Consider the following 13,468-nt stretch of genomic DNA (forward strand, 5'->3'; position numbering starts at 1 on the left):
TGTAAGAGACATGCTTCACTGTGAGTCTTCTGAAATCATAAATGGTTACTACATTGATTGGATTTTACAATGATAGATTTGGAGCTAGAAAAGACCATAGCAGACTTCATGTCCAACCCTGTCATTTTACAGATAAGAACAGTTTGACTGAGAGAACATTAGTGACTTTCCTGTTGTCTCATGTCTAGTAAAAACCTACGGCAGGATGGGAACTCAAAGGTCTTCCTGACTTCATGTCTAGCACTCTTGAGATTCCTAGCAACCAGAGTTCTGGAGTCTTTTGCTATTGTTATTGTATATTATTGTATGCCCCTTCATTTTTCAGATAGGAAAACTGAAGCTTGAGAGAAAGGTTTTGGACTAAGGTCACAAGCCAAGTTTGGAGCACAAATCTCTTGATTTTTAGTCTAGTGTTCTTTCTGCAAACTTGTTCATTCCCTAGTCTTCCTTAGAGGGGCTATTGAACCTAACCCCTGAGGTACCTAAGGCTGCCACAGGTAGACACCAGGGGATGAAAGGTGCTATATATAAATGTAGGAATATTATTAAATGCTTGTTTATTCTAAGCATTAAATCTCTGAGTGCACCTGTTCCAATCAAACATGGTTTAGCTGATTGCAGCCAGATTGCTGGGATTATTACTGATGCAAATGGGACAAAACTTTGAGATTTTGTCTTTGTTCACATTTACATTGGCCTCCCATTTTATTTTTCCATCTCTCCACAGCACAGCTCAGAAACAATCCAGGCCCTCCAATGGTGAGGCAAAAAGCTCATTTGCATTTTCCTTCATGGAACACAATACCATGCTGATAAAGCAATTACAGCATTTATTTTTAAAATAGGAAGAGTCTGCAAGTCCCAGCCAGTGACAGAGTTTACTTAAAACTGGGTCTGCAGTTGCCCAAGAATGGACTGTCTAGTTTACCTGGACCATTTTCAAATGCCAGTGTCCCTGTTATTTAGAAATCTCAATAGAGACTTTTACTTTAGTTTTTAACTTTCCTTTCCTTCCCCTCCAACCCAATCATGATTTATGAGATAAAGCCCATTTGTAAATTAACCATGGAAGTGGATCAGTTCTGTGCTATTTGATATGAAGGAGCTTAATAATTATTAGGTGTACTCATAATTGTTCAGTGACTTGTGAGGTAATACCAAGTGTTTGTTGAGGTCATTTGTGACCTGAGTTAACCACCAAGCTGACAGTCAACAATAGTCTGCAAAGAGTCACCTTCTTTGGACATGCTGGGGAAGGGGTTGTGATAGAAGGAACATTTGAAGAGGAATCCTTTATTCCATTAGAAACCAAGTGATGTGATTCATCTCTTTGCTCACTGTTCACCAGCATCCATTTCAAATCTTGAATTAAATGAAATCCGTCCCCAGGGTCAAACCCTTGCCTAACAGGCAGAGTTTTCAGCTTGCCATTACCACTCTCAGCACATATTTCAGCGGCCCATTTTCCCTGAGATCTCTCTTTCATTATGCAAGACCATTGGAAATAACATGGGCATGAATGGGAATCCCCATGGACAGAAAGAATCCATTTCCAACTCTATACTTTGAGCAATAAAAAGCAACTGCTTTAAAGAAACGGTGTCCCCTAAATTCCTTCACTGGAATCCTAAAGACTTTCCCAACCCTAATCTTTTTGTGAGACTACCTTCATCTTTTACTCTTTATATCGTTTTTTTCTTTTTGTAGAGCAATTGGGGTTAAGTGACTTGCCCAAGGTCACACGGCTAGTTTTTGTGTTAAGTGCCTGAGGCCGGATTTGAACTCAGGTCCTTCTGACTCCAGGGCTGGTGCACTGCACCACCCAGCTGCCCCCAGGGACTATTTGGTTTTTACCTTTCTTAGTAACCCCAGAGTTTAACACAGTTCCTGGCACATAGTAGGAATTTAGTAAAAGCTTTTTGACTGATTCCAGCATGCTCGGACATCTTTCCATTGCCTGCCTCCCTCTTTCACCTGGCTGGGGGTGGTGTGAAAGTACTTGGGCACATTTGATCCAACTGGGATTTGCTTCTGGTAACCATGACATTTTAAGGCTTATTTTCTACTCAGATGTACTTACTAACACACAGAGTAATCATCATGGACCAACAATATGTTTTTAGATAACTAATGATTCTGTAGATTCCTACTGTAAAAAAAAAAAATACAATGAGGGTGTGGCTCATGGGCAGAGCCCCTGAAATGGCATCTCTCCCTCAGGAGAACCTGGAAAGTCCTCTTTCCAAAGAATCATAAAGAGTAAAGGGAGCTCTGGAGCAGGTGCTGGCAATCTTGGGGGCAGTTAGGTGGAATAGTTGATAGAGTGCCAGCCCTGGAGAAAGGAAAACCCCTTGTCTTGAGTTTAAATGCAGCCTTGGACACTTACGAGCCCTGTGACCTTGGGCAAGTCACTTAACCTTGTTTTCTTTAGTTTCCTTATGTGTAAAGTGAGCTGGAGAAGGAAATGACAAAGCATTCCGGTAGTGTTGCCAAGAAAACCCCAAATGGGGTCATGAAGAGTTGGATACAACTGGAAATGACCAAACAAGGAACAAGGACAGCAACAAGTTGATGAGGCATTTTGATTGGCTGCAGAGGTTTTCTGCTCCAGTTACTGTTTCTCTGACCTAAATGGAGCTTCCCGTGCTCTTCCTGCTCCCCCAGCACCCTGAAAGCATTGGGGAAAATGTTAATATGTTTGTTTTGAGTCTGTCTGAAGGAAGTACCCTTCTGTAACAGCTAATTGATGTAAGTGGTTAAGTGAAGCTAGAGTAAGTCATGGACCCATGACAACTGAGAGGAATCTGAAATCTCAGGGGGTTTGAGACCATGGTCAGAGAGAAGAAGGGACACTGATTCCCTCCTGGTGCCTGACTTATTGTTGGAGAGCAGACCTAGGGTTGTGTTGCAGCCAGCTCAAATACAGTATATGTTGTCTCCTCCATTACAATGGAAACTCCTTCTGATATGGATGCAAATGGTGCCTTAAGGGTTAATGGTAAGGGTTACTTCCCCAGGGCCCCTGAGGGGCTTTGAAGTCATTCTGTAGCCCATCCTGTAAATTGAGGGTGTCTTAATGCCCTTTTCCCCTTATCTTGAAATACCATACAACGTGTACTAAAAGGAATTGTTTTTGTCCCCCTTATTCTGTTTTCCCCATCCTGTTATTCATCTTCCTCATCATATGTCATGACAACTTTTCCTTATCTTGCAAGCAACCACTTTCCTCACCTTGTTTTTACTTATCCTGTCCCTAAATCTTCAACATCCACAAGAAGCCCTAAAAATCACATCATCATCCTGAACATCTCTATGTAAGCGTAACTCCCCCAAATATTGCGGTTTCATTTAGCTTTCTTGCTGAGGAGGGCTGTGATGCTTTTCCCATGCAAAATAAAAAGCTCCCATTGGCTAAAAGAGAAGCTCTGAGTGAATTCTTTCACATCTGAACCAGCTCTCCCAATTCGGACCTCAAAACTTACACATAGGGATTTTTTTTTGCTTATGTCTGCACAACACTTAGCATATTTCCTGAAATATAGAAAGGAATTAATGCATGCTTGTTGTTTGATTAATATTTGAACTAAGCTTTGAAGGAGGCAAAGTAGAAGACTGGTCCCTGCTCTGCAGGACCTTGTGCTCTAATTAGGGAGATAAATATATTTTCAAGCCTTGTAAATAGAGTTGTGAATTGGTCCAGGCATTCTAGAATGCAATTTGCAACCATGCCCATAAAGTCTTAACCCAGCAATACCCATATAAGCATATTTCCTAAAGAAATCAAAGAAAGAAGAAAAGGACCCATGTGTACACGATATTTATAGAAGTTCTTTCCACAAAAGTAAAAATACTGGGAACTGAGGTGACAACTATTAGGGAGTGGCTTAAGGGTCTCCTGGTGGACAACTAGAACAGGATCTTGAGAGGTGATTGTTAAATTTTCACTGGGAACATTTACACCTAGCAAATACAGAAATGCTGCAAAGCGGGGCTTGATTTATTGTTTTGTTGAATGTAAAGATTTTAAAAAGTGATAGATAATAAGTTAATAATGAACATTATGTTTAATCATGTTCCTTGCTTACTTTTTTCCCCCAGAGAGCCAGTTGTTAAATTTTTACAGACATACTCCTAGAATGGCTAATTATGGCATATGAATTATGGAATTTTATGGTACCAAAGGAAATGACGAAATTGACCATTTCAGAAGAAATAGTTAGACCTTTATGAGCTGATGCAGATTGAAGCGATCAGAATGGGGGAAAATATATAACATAACATTATTAAAAAAAAAAAACTGTGAAAGGCTTTAGAACTCTGATCACTTTAAGAACAATGATAGATCATAATTCCAGAAGCCTAAAGATAAATGACAGTACTGACCTTCTGACAGAAAAATATAAAGGACTTTAGGATGCAGAATGAGTAGGTGTTTTTAGAAATACCAAAGAGAGAATATATTTTACTTGAATATGAATATTTGTTATGAGGGTTTTATTTTATTTAATTTTATTGTTCAATTAAGGGAGGAAGTCAGAGAGGAGATAAATGCTGGTTAATAGAAAAAAATATAAAATTAAATTTTAAGCACTCAGTAGGAAATGGGGGAAGAAATGTAGGGTTGTGATTTGTATCAAGCGGAAAGAGTACACATCTGGATCACAGATCTCTCAAAGCATGAAAAGAACCTCAGTCCTTCTCACTCCACCTCATCCTTCAACATAGACACTCTCTAATGCTTCATTGTGGCAGAAAGGCAGAACTGGAATCTCCAAGGAAATGACCCTTTGTGCATAAGCTCTGGCATATCCAACTAAACTGGAGAGGAGTATGGGCTTATGTATATATATTGCAAAAGCCAGTCTAGGGGAGTTTAGAGAAGTTCAGCATACAATGATTTCTTTTTTGGTGCAGCAACAAATGAAACTGTCAACTAAAGTATGAAATGCCTTCTATCTATGTCAGTGGAGAGAGCATTCACAGTGATGAAAACAAGGACCTTTGAAATGCTGAAGTAAACTTAGGAAAATCCAAAGGAAGCCCAACAATTGCTTTATTGCCCAGACTAGAGCATCTGGCATCATCTTGATGCATAGTGTTCCTTATCAAATTGCTAGGACATTTTTCTATCTCACCCAGAACAGCTGGGTGGCAAGAACAGCCAGTGGGGGAATGCTTATCTTCCTCCAATGCCTTCCCTGCCTCCAGATCACACAGAATCTATCCGGGGTTGCTGGGCAGGAATAGCAATGGGGTTGCTTTATAAATACTTTGATACACTGGAAATCACCAACTACAATCCCTCCAGTGAGATAGAATGCCATTGAGCCTCAGCATTTGCCCTGATGCTGAATCCAAAGGTCTTTTAGACTTTATCATCTTCTCTTATGCTATACCCTTCAGACCACACAGGCATTGCCATCTCCTGTTGTACCGTGACGATCCCTGGGACTTTCCACCTACCCAGGGGTATGCTGGTAAATTGTTAACAACTGGTTTTCTGATACTGATATGCTTTTAATGTGTATTATTAATATTTTCTCCATCATTTCTGAAGTCTAGACAATCAACAAAACAATAAACCAAGCTCTGATTTATTGTGTTTACTGATTCCCAAAGTATAAATGCTCACACTGAAAATTTAACAATCTCCTTTTGTGAGCTTGGTAGATTCCATCTAGCATACTCCTGAATCTGTTTAATTTCTGAAACCTTAGTATTTTCAGGTCTTTCTATCTAACCTACTGAACAACCTTATAAATGTCTCCCCCAAATATAGTGTGAGCCTCTTGAGAGCAGATTTAGATTTAATAAATATTTGTCAAGCACTTACTATGTGCCAGGCACCAACCACTTCCAAATATGATCTCACTGGATGTTCACAACAACCCTGTGAGGTAGGTGCTATTATTATCCCTATTCTACTAATGAGGAAACTAAAGCAAACCTAGTTTAAGTGTCTTGCCCAGGCTCACAAAGCTAGAGAGTGTGAGACCAAATTTGAATTCAGATCTGCTGGACTGCAAGTCTATGGCTGTGCCACATTGTTGCCTCTGACAGGAACTGCGTGATTTTCTTTTTGTATCCCTATATCACCAATGTGATACCCATAGTGAGCTGCTACGAATATGAAGGTATACTTCCAGGTTTAAATCACAAGATATAACAGACTCTTTCTTTGAAGACAAAACCAAGATATTTATTCATATACCAGAAAGTCAAATCCACCATGGTAATAAAGAAGTTGGTACACATTACCAATGCAAGGAGCACCACATGGGGTAGCTAGATGATGAAGTGGATATAGCACTGACCCTGCAGTAAGGAGGACCTGAGTTCAAATTTGGCCTCAAACACTTAACACAAAAACCCCTTTGGCAAGCTCCTCCCACCACAGGTTCCATGAGACTCAGTCTCAAAGCATGTCACATAGGCATATTAATGGGCAAGAAAGATATTCCCAGTCCATTGACAATACATTAACAATACAACACCCCAAACTTAGCTATGTGCTTGGCACATTCTGAGTGTTTAATAGATGCTTTTCAAAATTAATTAATTTTCTTTTGCATTTTTCCCTATTTTTTCACCTCCACTCTTCCTTTCTTTAGAGCCCTGAAGTCGCAACACCCATAATCCCTTCTACAAAGTAGCATTATGTGCAATCCCTACTGAACAACTCAGTGACAAGTCAAATTGTAATTACACATTAGACACTCTGTGTCAGACACTTTTCAAGGTGCTGAGGTCCAAATACAAAAGGCAGATAGTTGGTCCCTGCTCCCTAAAGATTAAAGAGACTGAAAAAAGGTCATTCACACAGTTATTATGATGACCTAAGTGAGAAAAGAGGTAGAGGCTTCAACTGGGTCTTGCGATGTGCAAATGAAGAAAATGGGGGACATGCAAGACATGTTGTGGAGGCGAGAGTGAGAAGACTTTAGAACTAATTAAATATGGGGGGTGAGGAAGAGTGAAGAGATGATAACCAAAGATTTGGAACTGAATGAAATTACAAAGAAAATAGTAAGACAGAGAGGCAGAAACAGAAGGAAATACAGGGACAGAGACAGGCAGAAAGACAGAGGAAAGGAGACAGACAGACAAAAACAGAGGCAAAAGGAGAAGATAAATAAACTAAGAGCAGAGTTTAGAGAATCAGGATTTATTGATTGATTGATGAACAGGATAGATAGCAAATGAAGTGGTTAAAATATGCAACCCATCATCAACCTTAAGAAAAAGCCTTTAGTTTTTTGCTTTTTTATTGGCCAAAGACCAAGCCTCTATGGATCTCTGTAGAGTACTGAAGAATACGGGTTTAACTAGAAATTATTGTATCTGTGGGGGAAAATTATGAAGTTCATTCTCAGATGACAGATCTGGGTTTGGGAAATCATTCCTCAATTAATATCTGGGAGCTATCTATCAACTCATTCACCTTCCTAACTAGACACTAAATGTTTTGTTTTGTCTTATTCCCCCACCCCCATGCAACTGAATGACTGAAAATGTATTAACACCTCTAAATTTGGTACCTTGGCTTTGTCTTTGTTAGCCTATCTTAGTTACAGTTGTGAATAGGTGAGTACCCCAGCCTGGTGTCCAATACCTGCATTTAGCCATGAATCTGAGTTTTGTTCTCAATGTTTTATCTCATTGGGTTTTTTTTTTTCTCCTAGAGCAAATCTTTCATAGCAATCTGAACTAAATATCCCAAGAGGCTTGAATTTCTCATAAACTGACCTCTCTCCCTAGTAAGACTTTCAGGATAATTGCTTCTGTTGTCAGTCACCCAGAGGAGTGGGACCTGTGGCTGGGGTAGGCCTATGGCATTCAGTACTTTCTTGGTATGGTAATCTCAAATATCGCTTCCACCTTCTTTTCCTCCCACTCCTCTGAGTGGCCAAGGCCACAAGGGTGAGTTGTGGAATTTGTTACTGCTATGTAATAGATAGCTTCACCTCCGGGACCCTACTAACCTTTTCTTCTTTCAAGAAAATCAGCAGAATTCAGAGGCGTTAATGTGAGACCCAGACATTGGACCTACTGGGTCGTGAGCTCTTGGCTGGGTTACGGGGAAATGTCTGGTGGGAGGAAAGAAAAGAGAAAATCTGCTCGGTGAAAAGATGATTCATTTTCACAGAAACTTCAAATTTAAAATGTTTCTGTCAGCAAGAAATGTAAATCTAAAATAAGTAAATATGTTTATTCACATATAAACATTTTATACTTCACTGTTCATGGCTTCTCTTCTCTTTTTTTGTTTCATTTTCTCTGTCTTTCTGTCTCTGCATTTCCTTATGCTTCTGCCTCTATATCTCTGCGTTTCTCTGTAATCTCATTGAATTCCAAATCTTTGATTATCATTTTCTTACTCTCCCTTACTCCCCATTTTCAATTAGTTCTAATAGTCTTTTCACTTCTGCCTCTACATGAGTTGCATGTCCCATTTTCTCTATTTGCATATGCAAAACCCCACTTGAGGCCTCTACCTCTTCTCTCACTTAGGTCTTTGTAACAACCTCCTCAATGGACTTTTCCCCCCAGTCTCTTCCATCTCAAATCCATGCTCCATGTGGTCACCAAATTAATATTTCTTACTTATTTATTCATTCACTTATTGAGGCAATTGAGTTAAGTGACTTGTCCAGGGTCACACAGCTAGTATCTGAGGTGAAATTTGAATGCAGGTCCTCCTAACTCCAGGACCAGAGCTCTATCCACTGTGCAACCCAGCTGCTCTCAAATTAATATTTCTAAAGCACATCTATGATATGTGTGGTGTTAAGGGAATTTGAAGATATTCCCAAGCCCTTAATAGGCCCATGTGACCTGCTTTGAGCTCTGCCCCAGGCCATAGCTTGAGTCACATGGAGCCCATGGTGGGAGGAGCTTGCCAAAAAGGTGAAGCAGAAACAGAGAGTGAGGCAGATCTGGGAGAGAGTTGAGGAAGAGCAGTTATCTTGCAAGAATTTTACCTAGGGGAGCTTGGTTGTGGGGAGGCCTAATGGAGGGAAGATTTGGGGATATTGGTGCTCCCTTGGATTGGTGATGTGTATAAACTTCTTTGCTACCATGGGGGAAGTGACTTTCTGGTATCTAAAAAATTATCTTGGTTTCATCTTTGAGGAAGAGAGTTTGTTATATTTTGTAAGTCAACCCTGGGAATGTGTCTGCATACTCATAACAGCTGCTATGGGTATCACAGTGGTGATATACCATGTCAGTCTTTTGCTTAGGAAGCTCCAGTGGCTCCTTCTAGATTTCCAAATAAAAGATAAACTCTTGTCTTTGCAATTTAAAGACCTTCACTATCTGAGTTGGAACTATTTCCTGAATGAGTTCACATTAGTACTCCTTGCACAGTTTGCGTGCCAATAAAAATGTGCTTAACATGACATTCTACTTCCTGCCTCCATGATTTTGCACAAGTCGTGTCCCTTGTGCCTGGAATGTTATCCTTTCTCACTTTTACCTCTTGCAAGTACTAGTTCCCTTCAATGTTTTGCTCAAGCACCATTTTTTCCACAAGATCTTTCTTGATTTTCCCCAGTTATTCATGCTCTCTTATCCATCCTCCATCCCCACATACTTTGCATTTGCATTTTTATCTACTTATCTGTACAGGAAACTCTTTTCTTCATAGTAGAAACAATCACAAATTCACCAAATTAAAGAATTGGAAAGGATCTCAGTAGCCTTGTGGTCCAGCTCACCACAAGTTGGAATTTTCAACATAACATACCTAAGAGTCTGCATGAAGACCTTTATTAAGATCTTCATTACCTTTCAGACAGTGCCAATTGTTATGAAATTTATCTTGACAGGCAATGTCAAGATGGTGGAGAGAGATTCAGGATTTTTGACCAGTTCATTGAACACACCTCCTCACAACAACCTATAAAATGTGTCAGATAGAATTTTGATTGGAAAATCTATGAAAAAGTCGTAGTGGGTTATTTTTCCAGCCCAGGGCAGCTTGGCAGGGACTGGTCAGGAGTACAGCCCAGCAGCATCAGCAACAGCAATGGCAGAGATTGGAAGCATTTTAGTGCCCAGGGACAGTAAGGTGGGTAAGACAACTACAGGGAAGGAAACATTGGGGCATAAAAAGATTCCAGGGGGCCTATGAACCACTGCTAAGAACAACCATCTGGCAACTTTGTCACTTGTTACCCAATGACAGGTCACAGTTCCAGCATAGAGAGGTGCAGCAGTGAGTGAGAAAGACTCTAGCTTTGTATGGAGCAAGAAAGTTCCAAAATCTTAGCCCAAGAACAGAGGGAGGACTCAGTTCTAACCTTTAGCCCTGCATATAAGTGTGTAGTGGAATAATCTTGGCAAGGGTGAAGAACAAAGGAGAGCCAAGCAGCAAAATCACTTTGAACTTTCAGAATGTCTCAACAGGGTAACAGTATCTGAATTCAGCACAGTCTACTCAAAATCAACTAACAGACCAAAATGTGGATCAGCAACTTGAAGAGCTCAGACAGAAAGGGCAGTGAACAAACCTCTTCACGGATCAAACTACCTTGGAAGAAGTGAAAACTTCCAGGGCCCCAGACTGAGTTGTGAAAACTTTTATGAAGACCATGAAAAGACAAAAACTCAGTCCAGACATTCCTCCCTCCCTGAAGTGAGTATACTCAAATACAACATCAAGCCCCAAATCAAGAGGTAGGCTGGAATTATGAGCACATAAAAAAAGAAACTGATTGTAAAGAGCTACTATGCTGACAGGAAACTCAAGACACAAACACAGAAGAAGATAATACTTAAAAAACGTCTAAAAGCAAAACCTCAAAGAAAAATGCAGACTGGACTCAACACTAAGAAAAAAATTCTTAGAAGAATTGAAGATGATATTTGTATATGGGGAGAGGATACATGTAGCACCCCCCTCCTCCAAACTTTATCACCACCAGAGGTGTTAGAGGGAATCCCATTAGATGGAGGACATGAGTGTGATTATATTATGTGGAATGGATCTCAAAAAACATTGGGATAAGGCAAAAATTTGGAAATTTAACATGACTTTCAGTTGACTTGCAATTGATTTGGATGAGGGAGGGCTGTGAAAGGTCATCAATCTCCCTTTCTCCTCCAGAGCCATCTGGATCCAATGACCAGATATTCATCACAATCATTGGAGATGACTCAGGATGTCATAATTTCGCTGATACCATGTCCTATTTGAAAATGAAGGATAAACACAACCTGTAATTGACTGAGCTGCCTGAATGGGGACACAGCTAGTTGGGTAATCCAGCTCATCTTCTCCCTCTCCTCCCTCTCTTTCTCCTATCCAAAGGAAGGTAAAATGTGATGACCAGAAGCTGCCCACTTAACTTGGCATTCACTACCTAGATTATTTCCTTTTTTCCTTCCTTTCTTCCCTCCTTCCTTCCTTCCTTCCTTCCTTCCCTTCTTTCCTTCCTTCCTTCCTTCCTTCCTTCCTTCCTTCCTTCCTTCCTTCCTTCCTTCCTTCCTTCCTTCCTTCCTTCCTTCCTTCCTTCCTTTCTTTCTTTCTTTCTTTCTTTCATAAAACCTTACACTCAGTTTGCTCTGAAGTTCACAGATTGGGCCACAATAGATACCTTCCCAAGCTCTACTTAATGACTGTAATTTGGGACCTCCTGGCTTAGAGTGAATGCCAGTGGTAACTGTTTCTTGGTCTTCCCCTCCCAGCTTGATTTTTTTTCTTTTTCCTAATTAAAGGGGCCATCCCTTCACTCTCTCCTTAAAGAGGTCTACTTGCTGAATGGGCATTACTTAACTCTACGTGAGTACCTGAAAAGGCCTTAGCCTAAAAGGGTCAGGGGTTTCCACTGCATCCTGAGTCATCTTTAGTCATTATGATGAATATCTGGTCACTGGATCCAGATGGCTCTGGGGCAGAAAGTGAGACTGGTGACCTTGCATAACCCTCGCTCACTCAAATCAAAGTCAACTGCAAGTCATGCCATCATTTCCCTGATGCCACGGTCCTCTTTGAAAACAAAGAACAAACACAGGAATGGTGGATGATTGGAATAGACATAGTAGTTAATGATTATAGCAATCTATTTTTAGATAAAGCCATTGACTCCAGCTTCTGGGATAAGAACTCACTGTTTAACAAAAACTGTTTGGAAAACTGGAAAATAGTATGGAAGAAACTGGGCACAGATGTATATTTTACTCCGTATATCAAAATAAAGTCAAAATGGGTTCATGGTTTAGATATAAAGGCTGAGACTATAAGCAATCTGGGAAAGCAAGGAATAGTTTAGCTCTCAGATTTATGGAGAAGAGAAGAATTCATGATCAAAGAAGAGATAGAGAGCATTATGAAATGCAAAATGGAAAATTTTATTACATTAAATTGAAACATTTTTGTACAAATAAGGCCAATGAAACCAGGATTAGGAGGGAAGCATAAAATTGGGAAAGAATTTTTACAACCAGTGTCTCTGATAAAGACCTTATTTCTTTTTTCTTTTTTTAAAGCAACTGGGGTTAAGTAACTTGCTCAAGGTTACACGGCCAGTTTTTTTTCTGGGTGTGGTGCTAAGTATCTGAGCTCAGATTCGATCCCCAGATCATCCCGACATGGGCCGGTGCTCTCACTTGCTGTGCTACCTGGCCGCCCCTAAAGACCTCATTTCTAAAACATAGAGAGAACCATGTCAAATTTGTAAAAATACAAATCATTCCCCAATTAATAAATGTTAACCAGGATATGAACTGGTAGTTTTCAGAGGAAGAAATTAAAGCTATCTATCTATAGTCATATAAAAAAATTCTTTAAATCACTATTGATTAGAAAAATGAAAATCAAAACAACACTTAGGTACCACATCACACTACTTAGATTGGCTAACATGACAAAACATGAAAGCTATAAATGATGGAGAAGATGTGGGAAAATTGGAGCACTAATGCATTGTGGTGAATTTGTGAACCGATCCAACCATTCTGGAGAGCAACTTGGAAGTATGCCCAAAGGGCTATAAAAATGTGCATACCCTTTTGCCCAGTAATACCATTTCTAATACTGTATCCCAAAGAGATCATACAAATGGGAAAAGGACCCACATGCACAATATATATATATATATATATATCGGCTCTTTTTGTGGTGGCAAAGAATTAGAAACTGATGAGAAGTCCATCAATTGGGGAATGACTGAACAAGCTGTGTTATATGAATGTAATGAAATACTATTATGCTATAAGAAATAATGAACAGGTGGATTTCAGAAAGACCTGGAAAGTCTTATATGAACTGATGCTGAGTGAGGGGAGCAGAACCAGGAAAACATTGTACACAGTTAAAGAAACCTTTTGTGATGATTAGCTTTGATAGACTTGGCTCTTTTCAGCAATGCAGAAAAGAAGAATGAAGAAGAAGAAGAAGAAGAAGAAGAAGAAGAAGAAGAAGAAGAAGAAGAAGAAGAAGAAGAAGAAGAAGAAGAAGAAGAAG

This window comes from Petaurus breviceps, unplaced genomic scaffold (genome assembly GCF_028583685.1).
Source record: "Petaurus breviceps papuanus isolate PSGF00001 unplaced genomic scaffold, PetGlider_PUasm1.0 175, whole genome shotgun sequence".
Taxonomy (NCBI): Eukaryota; Metazoa; Chordata; class Mammalia; order Diprotodontia; family Petauridae; genus Petaurus; species Petaurus breviceps.